The sequence below is a fragment of the Linepithema humile genome, chromosome 5 (genome assembly GCF_040581485.1).
Source record: "Linepithema humile isolate Giens D197 chromosome 5, Lhum_UNIL_v1.0, whole genome shotgun sequence".
Classification (NCBI taxonomy): domain Eukaryota; kingdom Metazoa; phylum Arthropoda; class Insecta; order Hymenoptera; family Formicidae; genus Linepithema; species Linepithema humile.
The window spans coordinates 28,638,801-28,658,418 of record NC_090132.1 but is presented as its reverse complement, the minus strand read 5'-3'; the positions used below and the strand labels follow the sequence as shown (position 1 = coordinate 28,658,418).

At 32.3% G+C, this 19,618-nt stretch overlaps 1 protein-coding gene and 1 long non-coding RNA gene across 2 annotated transcripts in view; one reads left to right on the top strand and one right to left on the bottom strand.

The window, feature by feature from the left end:
• Window positions 1–16,739, bottom strand: part of LOC105678148 (uncharacterized) — a 221,996-nt gene extending 205,257 nt beyond the window's left edge. Inside the window, exon 1 of the mRNA XM_067356375.1 lies at window positions 13,596–16,739. The gene's annotated coding sequence lies outside the window, so the exon portion shown is untranslated. The remainder of the gene's footprint in view (window positions 1–13,595) is intronic.
• The window catches only part of LOC137000251 (uncharacterized), a 71,544-nt gene that overhangs the window by 24,559 nt on the left and 27,367 nt on the right, over window positions 1–19,618 (top strand). The window lies entirely within an intron of this gene.

Sequence of the window (19,618 nt, the reverse complement as noted above, 5' to 3'; positions counted from 1 at the left end):
TCTCATTCATATTGTATTATATTGTTGAAAACGTAGAACTAACTTGTTGTTGTGTAATTTAATCGACAAATGTTCTCACACAATGCATTGCGCTTAAATTGCATTAAATTCTGATAAATTGGCCCATTCTCATTGTGACTTAAAAATAACGGTCCTGTGAGACGCGTCGGCATCATTTCCGCATGAAAATGGAAAATTGGTTTAACGAGATAATGAGCCGCAGCATTCGCTTGATCGCGTGTAACTCGCCAAGAGCTTTATAAATAGAATCAACTTGCACGATTTAATTAGCAATTAATTTAACGAAAGAAATAACACTACTGCAACAAGTGACGCGTGTGAGCAATTAAACTGATATTCCCTTCGCGCAGAAGAAATAAATTCGATTATTCAACTCGCCTCGGAGAAATAAAAACGGTGATTTTCCACTGAAAATCATTGATTATAAAGCCGTCTGTTTTGATTCACCAATCGTACACGATATTCTGCTCTCAAAATTACATCGCTCACTATATTTCGTATCAGTGCTGCAGTCAGTTGGAAGTAGTTATTCAGGCGATGTATATATATGTATGTAACATACATATACATTGGCGGATATAAATACAAGTAGAGGTACTCATCGAGATATCTCAATGTGCTGTGATGGTACGTGACCCAACTTACATTAGTCTTATCGCCATGGCATTATACCGCCTGTGAGACTGAAGTTGGTAGACCAAAATCGGGTCTGCATAACCGCGGGATCTGAGCTCGATGGACTCCGCACGAAGTTGCAAATCAGCTTACGGTAACACCACGAAGAAAATGCTGCAGCAAATTTACAATATTCGTAGTTCATGCAGAAATCGCAGTACGATTGATTGTCTGAACGATATCTGATACGAAACTGAAGATTTTATGTTCATTATCAGATAGAAAGTTCGATAACTTGGGTTGATTGGGTACTTAATCTACGCTTTGAAAACGAAAAAAAAATATTATATATCGCAATAACGTTGGTTGTTCTACTTGTGAAAAGGGATATAATTTTTACTATAAAATACACGAGAACTGCATGTGTATTATTTAATAATTAACAAAAATGTTGACATCAGTATTTGAGCTCTTATTTTTGTGGTTACATTCATTATTTGCTATAAATGCACACATAGAGAATTATAAAAATAATAATTTAATGGTAAGATTTTAGATTTAGATTAAAAATAATAATTTAATGGTAAGATTTTAGATTTTTTTCTATATTATCTGTGACATCCCTATATGCATACTTTTATTTTTATTTTGCGATATTTTTACGTTACAATACACGAGTTGAGTCCCTTGAGGGCTCTGTGAAACTAGCAGTTATCTTTGTTTTTGCTTGTATACAATTTTTTTATTCAATGGTGATAACGTTTGACTCAAACTATTAAAAAAAGTTAAATTTAATTGCACTTTTTTTACAAATAAATATTGAAATATTTCTGCAAATTATTCACTGATGTAACTCTTTGTCAGTCATGTATCGCAAGATTAAATCCGTGGCTGAGATTGCAAATGAGATTTATTTCCAACGACTGAAAGCTGGTAGCGTACTATTAGCATACCTGAATTCGATGGACGATACGAAAACGAGAGAAAAGCGGCAATTTCCTAGGTAGAAAAATTTATTCGAACATCGAGACGACTCATCCGTTCTCATAGTAAGCGAACCGTGCAAATGCCTAACGTCTAGTCACGTAAATACACGTAACTATGTCTGAGCGCTAGCAATTCGAACGTAAAATCGCGTTAAATCGTGCAGCCCGTTAAGAAATCAATTTCTCGGATTCATTTCTTTATTGTAGCTCGTTAAATCTCTATCAGTAAATCCGATCGCGATAGATTTGACTCAAAGCAATTTATATCTCATTAAAAATTTAAATTTAACGATAAGCAATTTCCTGCTATATGCGCATGCAACGGATAAGTTAAATTTATTGCTAAAAATCGATAAAACTTATCACGAAAAAATAATTCAATCTATATAATATTTTATAATTAAATATAATATTTTATGCAAAAAATTAATAAATCAAATAATAGTATTTTTGAAAAATGCTATTATTCACAGACACGTTTACATAAAAAGATATAAATACGATCAAGATAAAAAATTAATATTTCCTAAATGCAGTTTATTGTTATTTTGGAAATTGGATGTATTCTTTTTGTATTTCCAACATTTTACATACAATAGCTGACATTTTAATAACTTGAAAATTATAGAAATAAATATTGCATATTGTTTCGAAGTTGCATAAATATTGATTCTAATGATAAAAAAATATTTTCTATAATTGCAAATATCAAACGAAAAAAATATAGTACATCTATTACAAAAAAGTTACATTTTCTGATATTAATTTTTTTATTTGACAAGTAATAATATGTAATCAATATTATTGTATGATAGACACATTATTATAAATGATTACATTATCTTGTTTCGTAATATAATAATATATAATATATACTTTCTAATTTTTATAATAAAATTTATTCCATTAGTAGTTCTAACAATAATCACTTGGACGCAATATTATATTTAATTATAAGTGCCTTTCAATAATGTCCATTTTAATAAAAAAGGAATAAGCATTTATTGTTTCTTTTTTCGCAAACATTTTAACTGTTATACGCGCACTCGTAAATTGGCAAAACTTGAGTCAAAGATAACCTGAATTAAGTTTAAGACGGAAATACAGCGATACTCGTAATGCCTGGTGTCGTCGGCTCTCCGGCCGCGTCAGGAAATGAAAACTAAGTTTTTGCCGCGAGATATTAACATGCAGCAAGTTCCAGTTGAGACGAACGACGACGACGCCGTGAGTTTCTTTTGTTAACGCGGGAGGGTGGATAACACGAAATGTAAAACGGCGGAGTAAAATCTTCGTTCCTCCTGCGCGTATAATCAAAATCCGCGCGACGATCAATATTTGCGTTCGATTTACACGGTGCGCGGAATCGGCACCGTATTATTCTCGGAAAATTGCGCGAGCAATCGTCCATATATTCCACAATGACGATTCACTCGTTTGGCAACGCTGACAAAAACGTTCCTCTCGGCGGGGACATTATTAGACTAGCTAATGGAGTTTGAGGTTTGACTCTGACTACCAATTGCAGTTAGTGGCTAGCTGCGATAATACGGACGTAATAAAGGTATCGCCGAACACAGTAATGTGAAATCGAATTGTAAATTCTGTAAATATTAAATGATACGACCAAGAGAGATTAAAATTTTCCGCCTTACAAGATTTCTGGTCAAATTAAATATATCTCTTATTTATGCAGATTTGAATAAGATATTATATTTTTATAAATTCCGAAATTAAATTAGAAATGCTAACTACAGAATTACAGAACTACAGAAATTAAATTAGAAATACTAACAGTGGTAAATTTCTTTTTTTTTATATATATATATATATAACTGCACATTTTTATCTGAAAATAATGCACACTAATAATAAAATGTGGAATAAGATTGCATTTAACTAATGTCGATAAAATTACAGGAAATGTGAGTCTTGCTTCTAAATTTTTAAAATTTTTTTTCTAGAAATTTATTTTTTTTTTCTTCATGTACAGTTCGTTTTATTGTGTTTTTTAAATATTTTTATTTATAAAAGTTTTTGTGTATTTTTCCGGTGGACTACTTGTGTGCGTAAAAATTTCTTTAAACTTTACATTACTTGTTTCTAATATTTGGTTCGTTATTGTATTAAAAGAAATAATATCAATATGTGTACAACAGTGTTTGGAAACTCTGCGTGTTGATATATATATTGCGCAATAGAAAATACATACAAATATATTTTATGTATTTGAGTTATTGAATAGAATAGCGGTGTAAATTTTTTAATTTAGAAAAACCTCAACAACTTAATCAAAATATTTTATATAAAATTCAGCTATTCTCTGTGTTCATATTTCTTAGAAAATTCTAGAAGAAGAGAAAAATTTAGAATTGAGAAAAGTAATCTAAACGTATAAAAAAAAGCTATATATATATAAAAATTATTTTTACTATTTTACAGCATATATTTTGTATCTTATTTTTTAATATATATGTGTATTACAAATATAAAAAAAATTTTCTATCGCAGAATTGATTTTGCTATAAGTATACAATATGTTATTACTTTTATGAAAATCGGATCGCTCAAAGTTAAACCTATATTAAACAAATAACATTGAGCCCATTGCAAATATTTTTAATTAAAAATTGGAAAAAGAATCACAATATCAGAGGTAACATTTATGCGAATTTTATAATTAAATAAAAAAACTTGTTTTGCAATCAACTACTTACGAAAACGTGTCTCTTCACACGAAAACATATAACTTTTCGTATCAATTAACGAAAAAGACTTTTATCAACAAATACGAGAAAGTGGATTGAGTTCGAAACTTTTCGCAGTGGATTTCGAAACGCACACGTGGCAAGAATATCACGAACCCGTTGAAATAGAGAAATTTCCGTGAAAGATATATTTATTATATTTTTAAAATTCGTTATATTTTTAAAATAATTTATGTTCAGCGAATTTAGAAATTATAATATTTATCCACAAATGAACAAACATATGAAAGAAATGACGGTTTTGTGAAGAAGTAAAGAAATCTCCAGGCTCCTTGCGAGTGAAAAAGATTGCTAGTAAAAGAAAAGTACTCGGTTAAGGAGCAAAATTTCGTTACTTGATCCGGTAGAGTTCTACAGCATTCTGGAATGCAGTGACCGTGCAATAAAAGCACAGCGACGAAAACTGCAAACTGAGCGATGTCTTAAGCCGCCACATACGCAAACATACCAAGAATTGTGTGGATTCAAGAAGTAATTTGGATTACAGAATACGCGGATTCGCGAATACGAATAATAAGCTGGCGAGTCAAATTACCATCCGACCGCGAAACACGCTTTTAATCCTTTCTTAGAATCGAATATAAAATCTGAATGTTTCATAAATTATTTATATTGCACGATTACGAAATAATTATTCATCGGACAAAATAAAAGTTTCAATTAAATGTCTATTGAAATCCGTTTTTAAAGTGTCTGGCTCAGAGATTCATTGATTTGATTGCGCCAGCTTTGAAGAGCATATTAAATTCATTCGTAGCATATTGTTTAAACTTTGACATGAAAAGATTTTTCATTTAACGAGTATATGGGATATGGTAATGACAATAGTCGTTGCGGAATCTCGCAGGCGATAAAGATACCCCGTCATTTCTTGTTTCGTGACAAATATCTACTACGACCCAGATTTAAAGCAGGAACTCGGGGCTATTCCGTGCGCAGCATGTTACTCTTTTACCGCCGTAGCCGCGGCGATCTGTTATATTCCTGTGACGGTTAAAAGTGCTCGGTTTTTTTTTTTTTTTCACTTATCTCTATATCCTGCAAACCTCGGCATACCAATCGCATCGCACCATCACTCGATTTTGAGGCATACATGCCACAGAATTTTCCGCGTTTTACATCGTTCTTATATACTCCAGAATTTTAAGAATTCGTCTTTCATGAGTTTCATGCTAGAAAAAATCTTCATGCGAAAAAGTAAAGAAAACGGTCATCTTCAAACTTTCAATAAAAAGAATAACAGCGAAGCTCTAAGAACCTTTACGAGCGGATGTAATCAAAATTAAAAATTAAACAACAAAGTAATTTTTTAACAGCATTTTGATTTTAGTACATTTTTATCTCTCTTACATTTTCAACATTGTTACCTATAAAAAGATATTTAATATTAATATTTTAATTAATGTTTTAAAAAATTTTTATAATTTGTACAAAATTTAAAGATACAAATGACGTTTGCAAAATAAAACTAATTACGAATACCAAATTGGAATTTAGTATTCCAAAAACTTACAAATGCGAGTGCTTTTATATTATTTTTATTGTTACTCGTATTGTTATTAAATACAATAAATATAAATTTCTATTGTTGATATAAAGAACACAAGTTGAAATGTCCTACTTTTTGAAAGAAAATGATATATTAGTTTTTATCATAATAAATTATTTACTAGCATATATTTTGCAAGCTTTTATTCTCCAGGCATTGTTAAATTTTTCTAAATCACATAAAAAAGATCTAGATGGAACCCTCTTTACTAAGGACAAATATAACTTTTAGGAAAGAGTTTTTCTTTATGTTAGCATGATTAGATACGCATTTTTGCGTGAATCGGAAATCTATGGTTCTCTAGTAAGAAGTACATGGTGATAAATTTAAAGCGTAACCTGAACAATTGGTTTTCCCGCAGCGTTTTGGTCTGGTTACGCCATAGCTAACTCTCTCTCTCTCTACAGCACAGAGCAAAATATTACCCCATTTTTACAAAGAAAAGATATCTTTGAATAATTTTATGATGTATAAACTACTATATTCGAGTTGTCGAGACGGGCAGAAGAACATGCGGAAATTTCGTTGTCAGCAAAATGCGCGTGCAGTGTGATTACCGTGAAAAGACGCGTTTCTAATGAGTGTACAACGAGAACGTATAGCGAGTTATACGACACGAACATGCTCCCAAGAGCGTACTTTGCGGAAATCATTAAATAATGAACAAACTTAACTTTTAATATAAATTTTAAAAACAGATGTGATAAGTAGAGCAGTATGTTGGAACCGGAAAAAATGTAACAGAATATATGATCCTAGCTGCTTTTAAATAGCGTAATATTTTGCGCTGATGTCATAAAAGAACTTAAATATTTAAAAATAAAAATTCTATTTGAATTCTGGAATGTTAAAACATAATAAAATAATATAATTTAAAAAATAACTACGATATATAGACTTGCTCATTTTAATTGCACTTCAATACTCTTTTTGCGTTTAAAATAAAATGTGTTTATTCAAAAGTGCAAATAAGATTGTACTTATACCTAAATCTTACACGTATTTTATATGCTCGAGAATTAAAATCTTAATTTTTGTTAATAGTTTGAATATAAATTATAATGTTGCAGTAGTGTAATTAAACGCGTTGAAGAATTAGGAACAATAAATTCTTGAAGATTTAGCCACATGAAATAATATTAGCTAGTGCTGAAATTCCAAGTTAAACATCTCGTAATAAATTAATATACGTATATTCGAAAATTCATATTAAATCACGAAAAGTAGTACGACCAAGTCTCGCGCACTTTGCATCACTTGCTTATAGAGAGAACTGCGAGCACTGCTAACGGTTCTTGATAAACTAATTACAGTTCATGCTAAGGCAACCTCGTCTTCCTCTGCGGCGACAACTTTGGTCCGAAGTTGAATTCCGAAATGTGGTAGCAGTCGCTGACTTCAATTTAGAATTCATACGCAATCGTGATCCATCTTCATCATTAGCAAAATTAATAGTAACCACGAAATCTATAAAGCGCGAGCATTCTATCGATGAAATCGTAAGTTTGCTGAGAAGCGATAAGCTCTGTGAGTATAATATTTATTTTGAATATTTATCGATTAATATTACGATAATACACAAATTATAATTGTCATGCAAGCAAATTCTTTGAATGACGTAGTAACCACAAAGTGAAGATATCTTAGATCAAAGTAAATTTTTTTTTTAAATGTAATTAATTTTGTCTTAAAATTTGACGGAACATTATTTTTTACCATTATTTAATATTCAATTTCATACTTTTACTATCTTTGATATATTATCTTCCTTTTGGTGTGGTTTGCTATTAATAAAAAAACTTTGTTACATCTTATATTTCGATCAAAAGCGTTTTATGGAATACTCAACGTACAATTCCCACGGAAAAATTTTCGGCGATCAGCGATATTCGAAATATATCGTACGAAGAGAAAAAAAATAATGATAACGAATAAAATGCGATTAATAAACGTCGACGATCCTCGCTCGCAGCGATGAACGCCATTCTGAAATTAGCTATCGATTCCGCGTCTGTGGTGGATCGCCGTCGCATCGTTAATGGAACAATAATAGGCGCGATGTACGCGTGTATTACAGGAACGCACATGATAAAATTACAGCGTGGTAATTAATATGCGTAGCTCTGGCGGATGTTCGATTGAAAATTATATTCTCGCGAGTTTTACGCCACTGCATCACAATGCATAATCTATCGGGCATAGATTTACGCATTATTCATAGAGCTACAAATTATTGACGATAATACGAATGGAGACACTTCCTATTTTCTCGGGAATGCACGCTTCTCGCTAACGATTACCCATCCCATCCCAATATCGCGCAATTCTGGACACCCTTTCCTACTCTCCAAATATTTCTCATCGGAAACAATTATCCAACAGCTGCTCAACAGCGCTATAATACGATAGGTATTTTGATCCAATACTACGAGTATTTCTACATATTATGTCTTAGAATTGATAATTTTTTTTAATTTTTCGAACAACTGATTACAAGACAAATTCTTTTCTAATTATAGTCTTTTAATTTATATAATTTTAAGGAAAAAGTTGCAATCTTTATGTTGACTTAAAGATAATTAGAAGCTGAAATATACTCTCAGATTCTCTGATTTTAATGCACATTCAGAAACAAAACAAGTGGAATACCTAGATATTTCACGCACATTCACAACAGGAGTGAACAAGTGAAGTACCTAGATATTTCTCTTACTCAGAAACTGAATACGCCGTATTGTCTATCGAGAAGCCGGAAATATTTCAACGTCTAGACAAAGCTGCATGCAGCGTCGAGTGCTCTTTCGATTTAATGTAAACTTATGCGCCCTCCCTTCATAGTAATTAATTCACTTTCTTCACTTACTTGGACATAAAGTAGTCCTTAACGCGCGAAACGGATATATACGTCTAACAATAAGAGATACGTCGAGAGAGTCAGCGAAAGATTGTGAGATTTGAAAACACAAATTTTTATTCTACAATCAATCGTATCAAACGAAAAGTAAATAACTACCGTAAAACGAATATGTCATAAAATTTTTCAATTTAGAATTATTATATCAAAGTTAATAAAGATTTTATATATAGGTCACACGCATACAAGCGTCCATAAACTAAAATAAATGATTTTTTTATATCAATTAAATGGTTGCGCGATACTTATTTTCTCGGAATAATAATCTAAACGATTTCCTGTCAGAACAATGAACGGACACACGCGTTTTGTATCACAAAGTGTCAACGCTTCTCGTTTTCTGTCAAAGTGCTATCGCGAGAATACAGCTAGAAATCGTAAAGCACGTTTAGCGACGCGTCATTCATGCAAGTGATGCGCTAGAAAAATAATAGTCCGCGATTTGATTGATTTGTATCACAGTAGTGCGCAAACGTTGTCAGCGATCGCGATGACGTGACGTTGTAATATAAAAAGAGCTTACAAATGGTAAAAAGCTAATAAATGGTTTTAAATGACGTATGTTTTTAACTTTTTATTTCGTTGAATTATATTATATTGACCAGGCAAAATGTTATGCGGTTATCGGTGATAAAATATCGCAGTATGTTTATAGAGGACCAATTTTTCAGAAATTATTTTTACGTGATACTGATATTTCATATCGTGTATTATTTTTTAATATAGCACACTTGATAAAGCTACACAAATAACCGCACAAATTGTTGATTAAAATACTCTTCGATTCTCATTAAGCAAAAATCGATATCAAATCAAATCATCACAGAATTTTATCAAATCGGACACAAGTTTTGCTAAATAACAAATTATTTATCCAGACAGAAATTTAAAAAAACTCCTCCGTTGTAAGTCCAACACTTTCAAGTCGCAGATACTTAACTATCAGCAATTAATTAAAAGTTAAATTGAAGCAGACGCCGAAATAACCGATTTATTTTCTTTTCGCTCAAATTATCGTAAGCTTTTATTCGATGATACTTTACGGATATTACACTTTTCTCGTTACAACTACATAATTAAGTTCTCTTCGTCGCTGCGCGCAAGGCGTTAAGCGAATGAGAACGCATCGATAGATAGCGTTTGCGAAAGCTCTGGAGCATATCAATAATTCATAGCGAGCGCTCAGTGCTGCCAATTTTACTTAATTAAGAAGTCGATTACATTATCGCCGATATATCAAATCGTCAGCTATCGTTGCTAAGACACTTCTTAAAGTAAGAAATTTGATATTGAGACATTTGCCGCACTGTCTGTTATAATAACTATATTAATAATCTTGTTGCAACAATCAATATGTCAAAGGAATAAATGCGCGAATAAACTCTTAATTTCTATTTCTTTAGTGTTTATACGCTTGTCCATATATAGAATGTTTTAAAATTTCCTTTAAGAATTTAAGAATTTATCTCATAAAGATAGAGTTGGCTTTCTTTTTAGGAAAAATTTCGCGGAAGATTACATCATTTATTACAACATTTGTTACATCACAGTAGATATCTTAATGATTGAATTTCAGATTAGAATTTTCAAGAGTAAACAAACAAATTTCATTATTTAATTGCATACCAAATGTTAAGTTTTTGAGACTTATCTGTAGTAATCAATTTCACACAACAACAAAAATTTTAACTTTATCTCTAATAGTAATTTTACTTCACAATCGAAAAAACATCGATACCTTTCACAAATGAAATACCGGTTCAAATCAATCGAAACAATCTGTGCTAGTTTCTATGCAATTTAAAACCACAAACAAGTGTATTTCGCAAATCAAAACATCTCTATAGAAGGTTGAGCAACTTGCATTATAACTTTCTGCTGAATTTAATCTATTTCCGCGGTTTGCACCTCAATGCATCTTTCATTACTTCGAGTGTATAATTTCGGAGTATGTGTTTTATCGCGCATTAATCAGAATTTACGAAAATTCCCTTTCCCTTTCTGTGTTATGTGGTATGAATGACCGCGTACATTTTCAAACGTGTACCCGCCGGCAAAGCCATAACTTTTCGCAATAAGCGATGTTACAACTGCCATAACAGTGAAATTGTGCGATCAGTGCACTGAATCAGCCGTACGATATGACGAAACAGAGAACACGCGGCAACGTCAGAGACAGAACCGGAAGTTTCTAACGAACGTCGTAATAATGACACGGGATTTACGAGCTTGCCTTTGGTGCTGCTACGAACTTTCCGACTGAATCAGCTTGAAACAGCTAATTAAAAATCAGCTACGTGCGCGCCGAGTTAAACTAGAAGATTTTTATATAAACTGTCAATTTTAGCTTTATAAAGGGAATATATATTCGACTATAATATCTTAAATATGCAATTCATATTTTGATGCACAAACAGATAATTAATACTATACTTACTTGCTTATTCTTTTATATAAACAATTATATGATATTTATAAGTTAATACTATCAACTACTTTGAGAAATCAATTGTGAATCTATGATTGATTTGTTAGACGTTACATTACTTCTCTGCTATAAATTATTTTCACTGCAAAAATAATTTGTTATCTGAAATATATTTTAAAATATTGTTTTTTAGTTCCACATGTAGAAAAACTTGATGTTTTCATATAAAATCTGTGAATTTCCTATAAAAATTATGTTATGCAGAATATTATTATGCTGCAATGTAATTAAAAATATGCTATAAATAATATAAAAAAATTTTAAATAATGAAACAAGAAAGTTAAACTGAAATAAGCTGAAATTAATTCAAACTATTAAAATTTATTACGTATATCTTTGAAATCTGCAGTACTTTGCCGAAATTCCTAACAAGGATGTCGCTAGACGATATGCGATTGAGAAACTGATTCTGATCGCGCTCCGTTTTCTTTTCTCCATTCATTATTATAAGATCTATACTCGGTAAAAGTTATACACGAATTACACGGAATGACTTCCAAGGACACGCGAACCACGACTGGCTCTGACAACGTCGTTATCGGTAACAATTCCAATTTACTGGTGCCATTTGGCCCGTTCGATATCGATCGAACCCTCTCATCCCCTTCTTCTCCGCGTTTCCCCTGAAAGTCGTTTTAAATTGAAAAGCCGGAGACTGGGCCCAAAAGACAAAGAAGCGAGCGAGCGCCGCGGTACCGCCGATTTGCGGATCCGACTTTCCATTAGCGAAATAGCATTTTCTCCTTCGGTCGGTCGGTCACTCGGTCGGTCGTTTGGTCGACCGCCCCTTTCAGAAAATCCTGCTCGCACTCATCTATTTATCTTGCGGCCAACCATACTTAAAAGTCAGACTCGGAAGCGCGAAACCGGATATAATTTGCTTTTATCTCGCGATTTGTGTGTGTGTGTCGCAATTTCTCTCGGCATTGATGATTGTTATTTATAGATTTGTTCTCTTGAAATATGCAATAGTCTTAAATTTTCGCGAGAATTTAACAGAACGATTCACTGGTCCAAAACGCGATACGATTTTTGCGACACAAATAAGAATACGAATTATAGATAAAGTGTTGAAAATGATATAAACTATCCGAGATGTGGAAGTTTGAAATGTAGATAAATTTTAATTTATTTTTCTAATTATAATAGAATTTCCAAACTGATATTTCGAAAAGTTAAAATCTGGAAGAAGCGAAAATTTGGAAAACATATATTACAAAATCTTCAATATTAATAATATTTGTTACATAATATTACACTTAAAAAAATTAAATTTCGGAATTAATTTTGATACTATTAAAACGGAAGATATATATTACGCTAATTGTAGCATTTCAATTACCACAAATCAAAATTTAAATCATTTTTGTGTCTGTACGCATGTGTACTTCATTTATGCTCTTGATGACAGGTCAGCTTAATAATGTAATCTTAAAATAAAATTTTTTTCTCGATTCTTTCTAAGATCTAATATTTCAAAGTAAATCATACATTAATATATAATATAAATATCCTGTTGTTCTATTTATTGAATACTACTTTCACACAAATATATATCATTAGACTGAATCTTGCAATTCACGTGTTACTCAATACACGAACGCGTTACATTGTAAAAATTATTTCTTCGAAATTATAAAATTTTTCACAGAATTTGAAATTTGCAAGCAACCTTCAACTACTAACGTAATCTAAATTTAGAGTTCTCTTTGTTAATTTGTAGTTGTAACAATAATAATTATAATTACAATGATATCAATTGTCAATGTAACTACATTAATATAGAGTCGAGCTAATGCACTGTTTAAATACAAAGGGTTAATTAAATTACAGAGATTGGGGACAAAAGTAGTATTTATGTGAACTTTCCATTATTAATCATGCAGACGTAATATTATATAAATTACAGAGAGCTATGTTGTTATTCAAGCATAAAGAGTGTTCTAAATTTATAATTATATATTATCAAATACAGTTATTTGTACTGTATAGTATCTTGTTTCGTGAGTACTGACAATCAGTAAAAGTCATTATGTGACTATGAGTGAAAATTTGTGATTCTGTCCAACATAGCAGACTTTGTCGGACAATTTGTCGATTAATTTTCGATCAAGTTTCCCTTGAAACAAATTTTGTTAACTGCTGCTTGCAGTTTAATAATATTCACCTTTGCCCCAATTTCTCAAAAAAAAAAAAAAATTCATCCATTGACGTAAACGCAGGAATGCTTTAGAATTTTTTAATTTTACTTGCCTAAGTCCACTCAGCCTTGCAGAAATACTCGACGCTCTTCATCTCATCACGAGGCATCCGTGAATGCAGATTGAGTCGTATGTTCGTGTGTTCACATTACACACCTACAAATGCACTAAAAGGTTCCGAATAATTTAAAATCACCGTCTGGGAAAAGTCGTTTCTCTTGCACTATTTAATTTTAAAACACATCCGGATTGAGTTTCTTGCGATTGAGACACCTCCTCGCGACTACATGGTCGATGTGTGCTATCAACGAATCGGTATTGTGTTCGATCGCTAAAACCGATTAAAATTTAAATAAGAAAAAACTCGCAAACTGTCGTGAAATTCTTGCGCCGGAAACGACAAGTACCTCTGTCTGCATTTTGATCTATCCCGATTTGCTACGCGTATGATTACGGTTGTTCGCGTTTTTATCTACGCATAATTACGACATTTAATCGCGGCTTTCTTTTAACTCTCATCGCACCCCTTGCACGTAAAATTAATATCGAAGTCTCGATATTGCAATATACATTCGCGTTCTCCTTTTAATCACCGATTTCTTTTACACGATCGCGTTACCCTGCTTTCGTTCAATGCGTGCACTCAGCATGTCGATCACATTATGCGTGTCTCTCGTAGAATCTTCATTTAAATCGCCGATTCTATGCTCCACGACGGAAAAACACCCACTCCGAAACCGTGCGCGCCGAGGATCGGGCGGTGACTGAAAGCGTCGCGCGGTCTCGCGCCCTGTATCTCTGTCCTTTTCCACCTGGCTCTCGCTCCCTCCGCCACGGTTTCCCTCGCTCTCACGAGATTCCACTCTCTTCACAGCGCACGTTCTCTATCTCTTTCACTCACGCTGACGGGATAAGGAAGAACGTTCCTCGCAGCTTCCCTCCACCCGCTGTTTCACTCCCGTGCGGGTTCAACCCTTCTCACGTTCTCTCCCTCTTTCTCTCTCACTCCATCTATCACTCGTTCTCTCTCGTTTCTTCTTCATTTATCGTCCTCATCTCGCTCGCACACGTTATCCGCTCCCTTTCATCTCGCGACATAACTCCTCGCCTCCGTCTTCGTCTCCCTCACTCGCACGGTATCTCGCACGCATGTATTCATCCTCTCGCTCGAATCTGTCTCATCCCTTCGCGTCCGGTGCACGCGCGGGCATCCGACGCAGAGTGCCACGCCTACCCCTTCTGTGTACGTGCCATTGATGCGAGAGAGAAACTTAGCTTAGCTCCCGCGAGCGCAATGCTCCCGCTTTTTTCAACGTACGAAAGCTTCGTGAGCTACGGTCTTGATTATGCATAGGTGTTGTTAGGACCGGCTTGACTCATTAGCGCAGAAGATTTCTTACAAAAACAATCGCATAAAATGTATCTTTCTGCAGTCGTAGTTGTGGAATATTAGCAAAAATTGTTGATTAGCGATTGAAAAATATCGAAGGTTGAAAATTAAGAATTGAGAGCTGAAATTTTATAGTTCATAGTTTTACAATTTCGAGTTTATTGCACAAAATACAAAATTAAAAGTTTAAAAAGCTTGCCTACTTGCAAATTTACAATGCAAAATTATTTTATTTAAATTTTATTTCAGTAAGCGTATACTAGTTGCAGTTATGTCAGTTTCTTTCATACTTTCCACGATATTTTCAAGCATCTTCGTAAACTAAGATTCTTTTCTTTAGTTTCAACATGGTTTATGAATGCTACAGTAGTATTTCAGTTTTATCTCTGCCATGTGGAATTGTTTATTACTACCATTTATTTAAACTTACGCAGAATATTTAGAATCGAACGAACTATTGCTATATTACGACACTCGACATTTTACAAAGTCTTTTCGCACTTATTTATCGAAGGAATTTAATAAGCAAATATAATATAATAGGCGTGATCCTGTGTATCAGAATATTTAGAATATTCATCATTAAATTTCATTTTGGCACGCATGAAATTTAATATATATGAATCAAGATCAAACATAACTTCGGAAAATATTAGCCAAAATAATATCAAACATATAATTAGCAATTGAATACATCTCAAAATTGCAATACTGTTAAATCTACACATGAGTAAAATTTAATATGTTTAAGCAAACTGCAATCTCTAAAGGTAGCTTCCAATACATTAAATGCATGTTAATCATGCTTTCTATTATTTAATATGGATCCGTTTTGCTTACAACTTAATATATAGTGTGAATAACTACCTGAAATAAATATAAATAATAGGATCTCGTTATTTATTTGATGAATAACATACGTGCGTGAATGAACTTTGCGCTTGAATATAACTAATTTTTTATAAAATATTTGTTGTGAGAGCAATGTACCGCATGAAATTCTGTTAAATACGTATCTCCAGAAAAGATTAATATTTAAGCTCAATACAGTTACCATACTCTCAAAGAATTATATTTATTTAATAAAATAAAGCGTAAAAATAATATATATTTGTTAAAATATATAAATTGTTTAACTAAAATTTATACACAAATAGCGATTCTATTTATAAAAAATTCCAATTGCCAATTTCCAATTTTAATTTATTTTTAAATTATAATTTTTTGATAAAAATATACAAATTAATTGCAAAAGATATGTTTGCACTTGTTTTTCCAAAGCTCTTTAAAAGCGAATATTAAAAAATATATATAGTTATTAATTTTTAATTAAATTTTGACAAGAAAAATTTTAATGCAATTTACTTGAAGAATATATTCTCGCTGCCATATATTATTTCAAGATGTATCATATTACTACGAGATATGTTCTGTATTAAACATTTGACATGGTATGACACTGCTATTTACAAATGCTGTTCGCAATCAATTTTTCAACATCGATATGTCGGCGTTTTGCTTCTGGTCGATGCTTTGCGCAGAAAAAAAATACAGAAAAAGATGGTTGGTTTTGGAAACTCTGCCGATAGGCATCACCGTTACGAAGAAAATGCAATAAACTGTAATATTCCTGTAAATATTATGTAAAAAGCAACAAGAAAAACTAAAATTTAAATAGAAGACAAATTTATGTATATAATAATATACATAAATTTGTCTAATTTCCAATTTATTTATTTATATAATTTTTTATTAGAATTGTGTTTTATATAAAAAGTATGTAATTATAATTGTGTTTTTACAAAATAATAAAGATAAGTATTTTGTTTATCATAAAAATAAAAAAATATATATATAAAACAACAATACTTAATATAAAGCAATTGTGTCAGCTGTTAATTATTTAACCATAATATTTGGTGATAACTCTTTTGCGAAATATTTATGTAAATAACTGTAGCAAAATATAAATAATAAGAAAAACTTGACATTAAAAATAGAAATAAGAGAATTATTGAAAATAAATTGAACAATGATGTATAGAAATACAAGAGTACAAGATCTAAGTTTGAAAGCATCGTACTAGATTGGAAATGTATTAAAAACTGTATTTAAAATTAATAATTTCGTTTGATTTTGGAAAAATGATTTTTTTTTTAATCTGAAAAGTTCTAATAACAATTTTACTGGTCGCTTGTGTCGGCGAACATTATCCGCCACCCCAGGGTGCATAAATCAGGCGCGGATGTCTGCGTAGAGCGAAGCCGCGTGCGAACTACGGTCGACTGTAAACGGTGACGTAACGCACAGCCCTTCGAGGGACGCGATTGCAGCTGAGCAACATCTCAATGGTGCAACCTCGAGTTCGGCTAGGTCAGTGCACGAGAGAGTGAGATACATTGGGGTCGCAATGGAGCGCGCCGTGCCGGTAGTTCTCTATCGTTTTTGTTTCAATCCATGTAATTGGAGATCTATAACATTCTGAGGACTTCATTTCAGATCTCTGTTATATTCGCGAATACGTACTTTAGTGATCAGCAAACATTAATCGATATCGACGAATGAATGTACAGCAATTGAATTAAAACGCAAAAAATAATGCAGAGTCGAAGCATGAATATTAAATTAGAAGAAAAAATTTAACTCAAAGAGTTTTAACTAAATGTTTAAAAAATTTTTTTATTATTATTAGAGCTGTTTTTGCTTTCTTCTTTTTGTTTATATTTTTGGATGAGTTTTTCGCGAGCGTTTAAATAAATCTGTAAGCGAGATTAAAAAGATATACTCTTTTTCAAACATCACATAAGCAAATAAATATTTTTTCAAAGTTGTTTTCGCGAGATCAATATGTTACTTCAATAATATCTTTAATAACATTCATAACTTATTGCGAATGTAAAATGAAAGAAAAATATGTTAGTAAAGTAGAGCAAAGTGTAAGCAAAATAAGTAGTAAAAATAGGGATTAGTCAGACATAGCTGACTTTTGTATCACTATGAAATCGTATGTAGAATATAAAAAAACTTATTTTATTGTTGTACTAAAATTATAAGAGACAATTTACATTTATTTTAGTATTTTTATTTTACAAATTATTAGTTTAAATAACAAGATAAACAAATGTTTTATCAATCACATGATATCATTAAAGTAACTTATGATATTTAATTGAGAAATTATCGTTCGGTCTTATAACTTCGAGATTTCTTCCATATCATATAACTTGTATAGCTGATTGTGAGTCAATTGTCCGAGTTGCACACTTAAACCTCTGTTGCCGCATATAGCGTGTTATCTGCTATCGGCCTCATCGCTAGAACATGCCATGTTTGGTTACCACACCTACTGTGTACCTCTATCGGACGAGCATACTCCTCGAGGACGTTATAATTACGACTATTTTGGAAATCCGTGTCGAGATAACCGACTCGCCATGACAAGATTGTCCTCGCGCGAAACCGCACTTGCATTTCGGAGAAGATTCGGTTATCTCTCATTCCAACTATCAAATACTATCATTAGGGTATGCAAAATATTATCAAGCATGTATCACGTGCTATATGTATGACAGAATTCTAGAAAAAAACATACAATTAATATAATTTTTATAGTATGATTTTTTTAAATACAACTTTGGTTTTTTGCTGCAATTTGTGTTAATAAGACATTTTTCATAAAAGTGCATAAATTATTAACCGAGACATCAAGTGTATTTTATTGCGAAATAAACACCTCATGTGCAGCGTGTATCATAATTAAGAATTTATCGTTCACCCGCATGATTTCATACATTCCATAGGGTAACATAGTTCGTGTTATGAAGTTAATCTTCCGATATAATCGCACGCTTGAAATTTATTCACAGACCATCAGGTCGATATCTCCATATCTCATGTTTTATTAATATGTCTTATAATTCAAAAATATTTTATTAATTTTTATTAATAACTGTTATTTCTTCAGTACGCATTTATTACATAATTCTTATATTCTGTAACAATTAAACATGCAGTTTTTATTAAAAAAATACGTAACAAAAGTATTTTTATAATTCCGTAACACTGTGATAATTTTATTTGTATCTTTGAAGTAAGAGATAACCACAAATTTTTAAAGCCTAGTATTTTATTTTAGTATTGAAATTATCTCGAGGGTGAAACTTTCGAGTGGATTTCTGTCGATCTTGACTTTCAATTTAGCATTTACCTCAAAGAGTTGCTTTCCGAGAATACAGCTTTGAACTATGGACACCTATTGAGAACATTTACTTTTGATTGTGATAAGTTTTTGTAATTAAGAACTGCTTTCCGAGTATACTCGAACTTGGAGTGCGTTTCGAGATTAACGCTTCGCAGATTGTGGCATCTTTTAGCCGGGACGCTATGCAAAGTATTTTCAATTTCTACTTACAACACACGTGGCTAGGGCGTGCGGTCGCGAGGGCATGCGCCTCTTTTCATGCTTATCCACCTTCTTCCTTCCGGCGGAGGTTTACCGCATCGGCGGACTGCTGTCTGCGTTCTCCCATTCGCTTTATTACGCTGCAGACACCGCGAAAAATGAATACTTCGCGCGCCACTGCTCGCATTTAACTGTGCATCTCTCTATAGCGCGCACAGGATTCCCGGAAATTGGCGCGCTTCGTCCCGCGAGGAACTATCTCAAAGACTAATTTACGTTCCTT